Source organism: Sinocyclocheilus anshuiensis, unplaced genomic scaffold, assembly GCF_001515605.1.
Source record: "Sinocyclocheilus anshuiensis isolate Anshui unplaced genomic scaffold, SAMN03320099.WGS_v1.1 scaffold679, whole genome shotgun sequence".
NCBI lineage: Eukaryota > Metazoa > Chordata > Actinopteri > Cypriniformes > Cyprinidae > Sinocyclocheilus > Sinocyclocheilus anshuiensis.
The window spans coordinates 581,843-594,425 of record NW_015552592.1 but is presented as its reverse complement, the minus strand read 5'-3'; the positions used below and the strand labels follow the sequence as shown (position 1 = coordinate 594,425).

Here is a 12,583-nt window from a genome sequence, read left to right as displayed (position 1 = left end):
CAAATTCCTCGTATGTGTAAACATACCTGGCAATAAAGCTCATTCTGATTCTGATTCTGATATTAGTCTAACTCTGCTTATTACACATGTTTTGAGGCACCATTTGTGGCCAAATTTAAATTTGTAGGGTTAGGGATTTGTTGATGAAGCTGGTTGACCAAGATGGTCAAGAAGTACAGAAGTTCACTCAAAAATGAAAATCATGTCATTGTTTTCTTAAAACAAACACTAAAGCACCATAAAAGCAAAGCATCATGTACACTACAATCAAAGTCTTCTGAAGTCATATGATTGCTCTGTGTGAGAAAAAAAAATTTTTATTCAATATTATTAATTTGCTATTGACAATTAAGTTCATAAGAGAATTAGCAATGGCCAATTTGTGAATGAATCTTTCAGATCTTTTCAAGACTGCATTTATTTGAGCAAAAATACAGTAAAAACAGTAATATTACTACCAGAGTACAGAGTACTAAATATTGTAGAAATTTAATTTGCTGTAAAGTTGCTTTGCAACGATTTGTATTGTGAAAAGCGCTATACAAATAAACTTGAATTTAATTGAATAATATTGTGCAATATTATTACAATAAAAAATATATATATTTGAATATAGTTTATATATTTATTCCTGTAATGGTAAAGCTGAATTTCTTTGTATCAGCATCATTACTCCAGTCTTCAGTGGCACATGATCCATCAGAAATAATTTTAATATGCTGATTTGGCTCTTAAGAAACATTATCCATGATGAAAATAGTTGTGGTTCTTTTAGCATGTATTAGTAAACAGAAATCTTTTATAATATTATGAATGTCTCTGCCATCACTTTTGATCAATTTAGCCTGTCCTTGCTGAATAAAAATGTATGACTTTTTCTGAACCCAAACTTTTGTACGGTAGTGTTCATGTATGTTGAACCGTTATAAAGCCCATGGCTCCCATTTCTACTCTGTTGCATTTCTTTCCACCACAGAGTGAAGTCAGGCAGCTGGAACAGGATTAAACAGACCACATATATGAACAAAATCAGACAAAGATGCACTGCTTCACTGAATCATGATATGAGAGAAATTGGATTATATGATTAATCAAAGTATGGCGGATGTCGATGACTTATGACAGATTTCCTGAGCGTGTTTGCGTGTGTGCGTTGGGTTGCTCCATGGGGAGTTGCCCTCGTAATGGTCTTGACCTTCTGATTTATTCAGCGTGTGTGAGTTGGCCCTCCAGTCATACACACCCAATGACAAAATGTGCTTTTCATTTTAAATGCTCTCTGGTTGCTTTAAGACTGAAAAATGGCAGCCTCCCAACACACACACACACACACACACACACACACACACACACACACAAAGATGCAGGCAGATAAGTGGATACACACACATATCACTGGATGCTGGTTGAGTTCAGTGACACATGGAAAAAAAAGACAGAATTAATAAAAGGAACAATTTAGCAAAAAATGGAAAATTCTGCCATTACTTACTTTAAATGTAATTTCCAAACCCGTATGACTTCCTCTTTTATTTAATGTGTATTTTTATGGAATTTCTTAACCACTTTTTTTTTTTTTTTCAATTTAATGAAAGTGTACCAGGACTGAGGCTGTCAAGCTCCAAAAGAACAAAAAGCAACAGAAATAATTTAAAGAAGCATACTCTGAAACAGACTGAAACTTAGAAAGCTATAGCTCTCTGGAAAGGAAGATCATCATTGAATAATGACTTAAATTTCACTCTTTCACCACACAGATCTATCATATTACTTCAGGAGAGTTGCTTAAGTCGTATGCACCAAATTTTTGTGTCCTTTTAGAAGGTTGAAAGCTTCAGTCCCCATTCATCATAACTGTGTGAAAAAGAGAGACCAGAATTTCTGCTATTGTGTTCCAAAGAAGAAAGAATGTCATACAGGTTTGCAATGAAACGAGGGGGAGTAAATTTTCAATTTTGCTTGAACTAATCCTTTAAAAGAGCCACTTAGAAAGTTGAAGGGCAAAAGCACGTATGGAAAGATGATAAGCGAAGCAGACAGACAGATAAGGGATAAAACTGGATTACTGAAATGATAGCGGGAGGGATAAACAGACATGAAGAAAGCGGAAAGAGAACGACAAGGTCAAAGACAGACATTTAAAGAGGTAGACTTTGATCACATTTTAGTGTCTGAGAGCCGTTCTTCTGAAAGACACTCAATGTGTCTTTAATTATGTTTATGAGTCTTGCGGTTAATAGAAATGCCTTAGGATACTCAAAAACATGAAAACAAGTAACACTCACACACACCCACAATGTTCAAGTTCATTTGGAAGTCAATGTAATACCTCATTCTGGGAATCAAGATCTAAAAACAAGTTTTAGGACACTGAAAAAAAAGATTCTGAAATGAACCAATATTTGGGAAATATTATATGACAGAAAAAGAACAAAATGACAACAACGATGCAGAAAACAGATGAATAAGACAAAGCAGATGAAGACTATGATGAAGAAAAAGACAAAGTGGATGAAGACTACTACTATGACAAAGAATACAAGGAAGAAGACAAAGATGAATAATAAAGATAAGACGACAACGAAGAAGAAATAATACACAGGAGCTGCTGAAACAGTTCTACTCTGCCATCATTGAATCCATCCTCTGCACTTCAATAACTGTCTGGTTCAGCTCAGCTACCAAATCTGACCTCAGAAGACTACAGAGGGTAGTCCGGACTGCTGAGCGAATCATTGGTACAACCCTCCCTTCTCTCCAAGAACTGTACTTATCCAGAGTGAGCAAAAGGGCTGGCAAAATCACTCTGGACCCCTCACATCCAGCACACTCCCTCTTTGAACTGTTGCCATCTGGTCGACGCTACAGAGCACTGAGCACCAGAACGACCAGACACAGGAACAGTTTCTTCCCTCAGGCCATCCATCTCATGAACACTTAACAATAACTGTGGAACACACACTATTTATTCACTCATACACTTATTTATCTAACACTCATATTCAGTCTACACCTCACATTTGCACATAATATACAGTACCTGTACATACAAAAACTGTCTATTGTAATATACCTGCACATACAACTGTCAATTTATATATTTTTATTCCTTATTTACTTGTTCTATTTTTTATTATCTGTGTTTTTTGTTCTGTCACCGTCATTCTGTTACACTGTGGAAGCTTTTGTCACGAAAACAAATTCCTCGTATGTGTAAACATACCTGGCAATAAAGCTCATTCTGATTCTGATTCTGATATTAGTCTAACTCTACTTATTACACATGTTTTGAGGCACCATTTGTGGCCAAATTTAAATTTGTAGGGTTAGGGATTTGTTGATGAAGCTGGTTGACCAAGATGGTCAAGAAGTACAGAAGTTCACTCAAAAATGAAAATCATGTCATTGTTTTCTTAAAACAAACACTAAAGCACCATAAAAGCAAAGCATCATGTACACTACAATCAAAGTCTTCTGAAGTCATATGATTGCTCTGTGTGAGAAAAAAAAATTTTTATTCAATATTATTAATTTGCTATTGACAATTAAGTTCATAAGAGAATTAGCAATGGCCAATTTGTGAATGAATCTTTCAGATCTTTTCAAGACTGCATTTATTTGAGCAAAAATACAGTAAAAACAGTAATATTACTACCAGAGTACAGAGTACTAAATATTGTAGAAATTTAATTTGCTGTAAAGTTGCTTTGCAACGATTTGTATTGTGAAAAGCGCTATACAAATAAACTTGAATTTAATTGAATAATATTGTGCAATATTATTACAATAAAAAATATATATATTTGAATATAGTTTATATATTTATTCCTGTAATGGTAAAGCTGAATTTCTTTGTATCAGCATCATTACTCCAGTCTTCAGTGGCACATGATCCATCAGAAATAATTTTAATATGCTGATTTGGCTCTTAAGAAACATTATCCATGATGAAAATAGTTGTGGTTCTTTTAGCATGTATTAGTAAACAGAAATCTTTTATAATATTATGAATGTCTCTGCCATCACTTTTGATCAATTTAGCCTGTCCTTGCTGAATAAAAATGTATGACTTTTTCTGAACCCAAACTTTTGTACGGTAGTGTTCATGTATGTTGAACCGTTATAAAGCCCATGGCTCCCATTTCTACTCTGTTGCATTTCTTTCCACCACAGAGTGAAGTCAGGCAGCTGGAACAGGATTAAACAGACCACATATATGAACAAAATCAGACAAAGATGCACTGCTTCACTGAATCATGATATGAGAGAAATTGGATTATATGATTAATCAAAGTATGGCGGATGTCGATGACTTATGACAGATTTCCTGAGCGTGTTTGCGTGTGTGCGTTGGGTTGCTCCATGGGGAGTTGCCCTCGTAATGATTTATTCAGCGTGTGTGAGTTGGCCCTCCAGTCATACACACCCAATGACAAAATGTGTTTTTCATTTTAAATGCTCTCTGGTTGCTTTAAGACTGAAAAATGGCAGCCGCCCAACACACACACACACACACACACACACACACACACACACACACACAAAGATGCAGGCAGATAAGTGGATACACACACATATCACTGGATGCTGGTTGAGTTCAGTGACACATGGAAAAAAAAGACAGAATTAATAAAAGGAACAATTTAGCAAAAAATGGAAAATTCTGCCATTACTTACTTTAAATGTAATTTCCAAACCCGTATGACTTCCTCTTTTATTTAATGTGTATTTTTATGGAATTTCTTAACCACTTTTTTTTTTTTTTTCAATTTAATGAAAGTGTACCAGGACTGAGGCTGTCAAGCTCCAAAAGAACAAAAAGCAACACAGAAATAATTTAAAGAAGCATACTCTGAAACAGACTGAAACTTAGAAAGCTATAGCTCTCTGGAAAGGAAGATCATCATTGAATAATGACTTAAATTTCACTCTTTCACCACACAGATCTATCATATTACTTCAGGAGAGTTGCTTAAGTCGTATGCACCAAATTTTTGTGTCCTTTTAGAAGGTTGAAAGCTTCAGTCCCCATTCATCATAACTGTGTGAAAAAGAGAGACCAGAATTTCTGCTATTGTGTTCCAAAGAAGAAAGAATGTCATACAGGTTTGCAATGAAACGAGGGGGAGTAAATTTTCAATTTTGCTTGAACTAATCCTTTAAAAGAGCCACTTAGAAAGTTGAAGGGCAAAAGCACGTATGGAAAGATGATAAGCGAAGCAGACAGACAGATAAGGGATAAAACTGGATTACTGAAATGATAGCGGGAGGGATAAACAGACATGAAGAAAGCGGAAAGAGAACGACAAGGTCAAAGACAGACATTTAAAGAGGTAGACTTTGATCACATTTTAGTGTCTGAGAGCCGTTCTTCTGAAAGACACTCAATGTGTCTTTAATTATGTTTATGAGTCTTGCGGTTAATAGAAATGCCTTAGGATACTCAAAAACATGAAAACAAGTAACACTCACACACACCCACAATGTTCAAGTTCATTTGGAAGTCAATGTAATACCTCATTCTGGGAATCAAGATCTAAAAACAAGTTTTAGGACACTGAAAAAAAAGATTCTGAAATGAACCAATATTTGGGAAATATTATATGACAGAAAAAGAACAAAATGACAACAACGATGCAGAAAACAGATGAATAAGACAAAGCAGATGAAGACTATGATGAAGAAAAAGACAAAGTGGATGAAGACTACTACTATGACAAAGAATACAAGGAAGAAGACAAAGATGAATAATAAAGATAAGACGACAACGAAGAAGAAATAATATTATTATTAAATCAGCTTAGAAAATGCTAAATAGAAGCATTTTACTAGTGGTTTCAAATGTTGGACCAAGTATGTGCTACATATAATATGTTTGTTTAGATGTCCATAGGGTGTCGTCATGTTGAAAGCGCATGAAGCAATTTATTCAAGATGTTCAAGATTCAAGAGTGTGTTAAAGAGAAAAATTAAACGAATCATTGAATGCCTTCAGGAATAATTTCCAGTTCCCTGACCATATATACAGCAAAATAACAAACAGATTGGATGAAGAATTTCACATTTCATTCACTCTGATTAATCCAAGGTCTTTGCTCTATTGATGTTTATTGGACCTGTCATATAGTTTTATTTATGTTCAGTTCAATATATGAAATGAATTCCACTATGCCTCTTTCATTCATTTTGATTATGAGCATCTTTCTCATTTTAAATCTATGGGTTTGGCCTCTTGTTCATGAAGATAAATGAGACGGATAAAGGAAAGAAAGAAAACCAGACTTATCTCATGATTTGATGGGCCTCTATATGTGTTGTTTCACAGGGAGGGTTCATCCACCATAAATATTTATTTAATATACTCCATTTATCAGCAGAAACCACAATGAAAAGACATAAAGGGTCATGATGTTTATAAAGAGACCTTAGTTCAAACAGTAAATTGCGCATGTCCCAACACAAGCCAAGAAAATTATCCTGAACTCCCAGAGGCAACAAGCATTTGAACCCCTCACCGTTATTAACGCAGTGCCCCTGACCGGGCAAGGGTCGTACCATTAGTTCAGCGGAGGGGTGGGGGAAGAGATCAGGCGAAAAAGACAACCATCCAACCGATATAATAAATTACTGCACCCTTATTATACTCACTGACTGAATATGTGCAAGTGTGATACTAAATAACTGTAACCATAACATAAATGTATATATACAAACATGTATTTCTTTATATATAATGATAATGATGGATTTGTTTCGTACAAACACACAGCATTTTGCGTCACAAGATGTTGACTGATGGTCTGAAGTCATGTGGATTACTTGTGGATTATTGTGATGTTTTTATCAGCTGTTTGGACTCTCGTTCTGACGGCACCCATTCACTGCAGAGGATTTACTGGTGAGCAAGTGATAGAATCTGTTCCAACGAAGAAACAAACTCGTCTACATCTTGTATCTTGTATCGTTACTGAATGAATTTTTCAACTGTTGTGCAAATGATTCAACGACATATAAAACTCACTTGTTTAGTTCTTGAAATAATAAGTGTTTTGAAATTTCAAAGTTCAAATTGATTCATACTCACCCAAAACAAAAACGAACAAAGAGAAACCCAATTGTCGCCACCGACTGGTAAAACTATGTGGTTGCAAAATTAGTAACAGAAATATCCACCACTAGTATGAAAAACACAAATAGGACTCTAGCAATGCTGACTGAACAGTAAAATTTCAGGAACAGAACTAATGGATAAACAATTATTTGCGCATATATGTTATTGGAAAATAATTTATTAATTTAGACTGTAAGTGAAAGTGCTTTTTTATGGGTTCCCCTATTTGCTTTTAAGACAGGAAGTGACTGCATTTATTCACAGGAAACACTGTCAATCCCATTCTCAGGCCTGTCAGCTAATAAAACCAAAAAAGCGGTTATTGAAAGGGAAATGACCCAAACTCTCTCTAATCCAAATCCCCATGTGCTGAACAGGCTGTATTTCCCCGTAAGCCAAACTAAAGACCTGTTTCCTCTGCCTAAGTCATCTGAACCTCAGCCGGGGTGAGCAGGTCTAAGGAAGTGCCGATTCTCCCTAAAGAGGACTTTGGAGGCTGGAAGATTCCAGATTTAAGGAGAGCTGATAGGCTGATTGCGGATGTGGACGTCTACTCCCTTTGCTGAGGGGCCATCGGCTATCGGAGATAGGGAAGTGCTTTCATCCTAGGAAGGAAAAGAGCTTCCTTCTTTCATCTGTCACTCTGAGTTCCCCATCTTTTGTCTAACAGGAAAGGTCATTTTGTAGACCCCCTGATGGACGAATTTGACATAAATCATAATTTTACACACTGCAGTATAAGGCGAACTTGTCTGTATGAACAGGGGTCCATTTTATTTCAGTCAACGAGGAGGCAAAAGCCAAAGCTAATTACTATAAAAGATCTGATTCTGAGCAGAAGACTGAGGGACTCTGTTTAAGAGAGACTCTGTCCTTTTACACAGCATATTGACTGTGTTAACCTGCTAACCCTAGTAATTATCGTAAGGGTTATCCTGTATTTGGGAATATGATCTTTACCTTCTTCCACACAGACTGCATGTCTGGGTAAGGCTATATATCCTTCACAAGTACAGCTCTCTTTAATGGAATCAGTGCATTCAATATTTATTGTTTACTAATAAAATAAATAAGTAATAAGCAACCAAAGTCAATGGGCAATCAAAACGCTGCCCTTTATAAATCAATACACATTGATTTGTAGTTTAAATTCTCTAGTTCAAGAATAAAATTAAAAAATATATATATATATATTTTAAAGTGGAAATAAATTAAATGCATATTTATATTTAAATATTAGCATTAACATGTATATACTAAACGTGCAGCCTGAACTTAATCCAATCCACCACCCTTGAAATATTTATTCTCTAACAAACTCAACAGCTTGGTAAACACTTGTCTCTGCTGATCTGGAATGGTGAAGGTTTTTGGTTTAGATATGAAGCCTAGAGGGGTTTGTTTCTTGAGGGCGGGCTGGAAGAGAGATATTTCGGTGTGGCCTTGTAAAGGTGGTGCGAAAGGGTTCTTACCACATTGTGTATTATGTACATATGATTCACACTGACGCATGTTATTTGTACTTTCAACCTATGCTAAATTGCAGCTGTCATACTTCAATGAACCAGTACAGAGGAAATGAAGCTGGCTAACATCAACCTGCCCTTCGCTCAACAAAACACTACAGGAGACTAAAAACATGAAGAAATGTGAAGGTGAAACAAGCCAGATTCAAACTCAGTTTGCCCATATAAGCACCACAGCACACCAGGTGTCTGATCATCACATTGATCCACTTGACAGATTAACCACATTTAATGACAACACAAAATCAAAACTGAACCCATTACAATTCTTAATTAGTAATGCAACATTATTGAGTTATGAAAATTGGGCTAATATTTAAAACTTAAAATGATAAATGATTTTTAAATACATAAGTTATTATTTATTTATTTGTTAATTATTTGTTAATGATTATTCTTACTCCAGAGATCGAAAAACTGACTTTGACCCATAATGATGCCCATTTAAAGCATCACATCACATAAGGTCACATGTATCTGGTCTTCTAGTGCATGATTCATTAGTGCAAGTTACTCCCAAAATGTAATAAAAATAACAAAAAATAAATAAATAAATAAAATACATAATATAATAAAAATATGCTTATAATATTATGCAAGTAAACTTGGTTGCAATCCAATCAAACAATGATGACTATGATAATACAGTCTGAATTTACATAATTTAATACATAATAATACATAATACAGTATGGAATTACATAACTTTATGGATTTATATTTATTCCCATGGCAAAACATATTAGCCAAAAAATACAGATTTAGATACATTTCACATATGAGTTATATTCTTTGCATGGTGTTTGCATTTATTTACAAACATTTATCTAGACATTTTATCAGCTAAATATGTCATGGGAAATATCTTATAATTCCATACTCTCATTTCATCTCTATGATGAAACAATAGCACATTAGAGATAAAGCACGTTGCAAAGAGGTGTTTTGTCTGTGCTCTATAGCACGTCGGTTGAGATTAAAGCTTTTACCAAAGCGTTTAAAGAAACAGTGGCACATTGACTCCACATTTAGATGAAACGCTCAGTTAAGGGTGAAGATATGAGATGGGGAGAACTTAGATAAAGATTATTTCCATAAACAATCTCAGCCATGCTTGGGGCAAAACATGAGCGAGCAGCCGAAATGGGGGTTTGCTGAATGACATAGTTTTCAGTGATAGTATGATTGGACCAAAGGAAAAAAATAAATAAATAAAACTGTTGGCGTCATGGAGTGTGATATCATGCATCAGCTCTGTATGGAAAAAAGAAGAGCGGTGTGACCCATCAGACATCGCACAAAAAAAAATGGGGGGTGGGGGATCTGCTCCCCCTTTCATGGGCCAGGGACTTTCTGACCTGTCAATCAAGTTAACAAAGACAGACAGGTATTTTGATTTCAAACATCAGCGCTGACAGAAACAACATGCTACTGGCGATTCCACAGTGGCTACAAGATAAACTTCAATTACCTGCTAGGACACATGATGTGTTGATACATAGCAAATCGTCAAGAATACAAACACAAAACGCATGTCAATCATTCATTCGGAGCTAAGCATACAGAGGTCAGGTCCTCATGATGGAACGTGCTGTAGACCTCATGAGGCTTGCGGAGAGACACATGAAAACACTGCCAGATCTGGCTTGTCATGTATTATTCTGTGGTGACTGATTGATTTCAATAGCATTTTGTTCATTTTGAATTTTTGCTCATGCTGCATTCAAGATTGCCAGACAAAAATCCATTTATAAAAACATGAACTCAACTTTGTGGAGCTGGAAATTTCTAGCAAGGGAGCTATGTTCAAGGAACATTTGCCGTCTATGCAGTATACATGCACAATAGAGGAATGATTAACAAGGCCAAATATATCATATTACAAGCTATAGTGTCACGGGTTAATGAAAATGATTAATGCTAATAAAGATGCCAAATTCCAACATAAACATTTCTAACTTTAATCCACGTATGGTTTGATGCATAGATGTGCTGGGTATTTAAATAATCAAAAAAGTAGCTAAATCATTAAGTAAAAGACATTTTACATGTATACTTTAGCAAGGCCAAATTGTATTTTCAAATGATCTTAGTAAATATAAGCAATTGTTATGCTTGTTGCTTGTGTTATGCAGTATATGGAATCAGCAATAAAAAAATAATAATATCAGTCACTACTGCATACTAATTATTTCATAAAGTGGTGGGGACAAAAATCACCAAGACAATAAATAAATAAATAAATGTAAAAAATTAATAAATACATACATAAAAAAAAAACTATGCATCTGTTACATTAATGTTTAGATCAAGAACTCTGGGACACGATATTTTCAATAAACATTAAAAAAAAACCGACTAAAAAACTGCTAGGTGAATCAGCCTTCACAAGGTATTTTAAAATACATGTGATTATAACAAAACCGCTCTCATCGTTTCTACAGGAAACACCCATCTTTTCATATTATATTTATGAGTTTTTCACTTTTTAACCTCCTCAACCATCTGAATGTTTCATTAAGATACTCTTTCAGTTCAATGTCTTGGCATGTATGGAGATAAACACACATTTTAAGTGATATCCTTTGAAAACAAACTGAGGGGCTTTCCATGGTTTTATTCCCTATAATTTTCTCCCACCTGGAATAACCGCTCATGTTTAAGAGCTGCAAAACTCTCAAAAAACACACAAGTGTTGGATACATTTGGGCCTGTCGCTCGCTCACTTCATGGAAAAAGAAGCCTTTCAACACCCAAAGCCAATGGGTTGAAAGATGCCAAAGGTTTCAGTTCATAAAACATTTTTCTCATATTTAACCTTGACAGAGCCTTGGACAACATGAGAGAGAAGGAACAAAACTACTTACTGATTTAAATAACAATACACCTTGACATTTATACATCATAATTCTTGGACTGTCAGTCGGAGTAGATTAAACCTGACTAAGTAGATCTCCTGAGTAATGTCACATCGTAATTATGACAGAAAATTACACCATCTTTACAAAGCCATTGTGTGTCACCTCTAAATTAATACAAAGAGCATTAGCTGAAGGACAGAGAACATCCAAATGAAAACCATCAACTGCCTTCACTGGAGTACAATATATCAAAGATAAGAGGACATCACATGGAGTGCCATCCTTGAACGTTTGATGAAATTCCAGGCCATTATTTTATTGAAAATGGTCGTTCGGGTTGTTTGATGTGGGGAAACAAGCTGATTGATGGATACATTGTAAATTACCTGACCTTGGAGATCTTTCACTGACCAGAGAACAATGTGCATTCACTGAAGCCACTGTAAGTCAAGGAAACCCTTGTTCTCGGGGGCCATTTGCGGGTCTGCTTGTCCAGAGCTGATTGTACTGACTGTGAAGTTTATTAAAACCCAGGATTTCTTCCTTCCCGTCCTGCTGTCTCTGAAGAACCCGTCTCCATGACAACCCTTCAGATGCCCCGTTTGAAAGGAAATTATGGGTTTATTGGGTAAACAGACCTTTTGGAACTGTCAGGAGAAGACACAGCGAGAGGTAGGAAGAAGCAAGAACAGACCAAAGCAGGAACAAACTCTCCCAAGAACATCATTAATTACGCAATGACCTGAGGGCCAGCTAAACACATGCAGCGCTATCTGGATACAATGACTGGGTGATGAAACAGCAGGAGGTTTGCTTATATAAGTCCTTCTCCTTTCATGTGCTGTGGAATCAAAGCAAAACTTGCCTTTGGAGTGACAAATAGGTGACTATTACATCTGATCATTTAAGGCTATTTGGAAAATGTCTCTTTTTTTCAATACAATAGAAGTCAATAGGGTCTAATCTTGTTTGGACCACAGAATATCTTCTAATTATTCTATATTCTTCAGAAGAAAGTCAGTCATACAGGGCTGGAATGTCATGAAAGTGGGTAAATGACAGATTTTTATTTATTAAATTTTTTT

At 35.5% G+C, this 12,583-nt stretch overlaps 1 protein-coding gene across 1 annotated transcript in view; it reads right to left on the bottom strand.

Annotated features, from left to right (window-relative positions):
* The window catches only part of sema3e (sema domain, immunoglobulin domain (Ig), short basic domain, secreted, (semaphorin) 3E), a 95,121-nt gene that overhangs the window by 27,032 nt on the left and 55,506 nt on the right, over window positions 1–12,583 (bottom strand). The window lies entirely within an intron of this gene.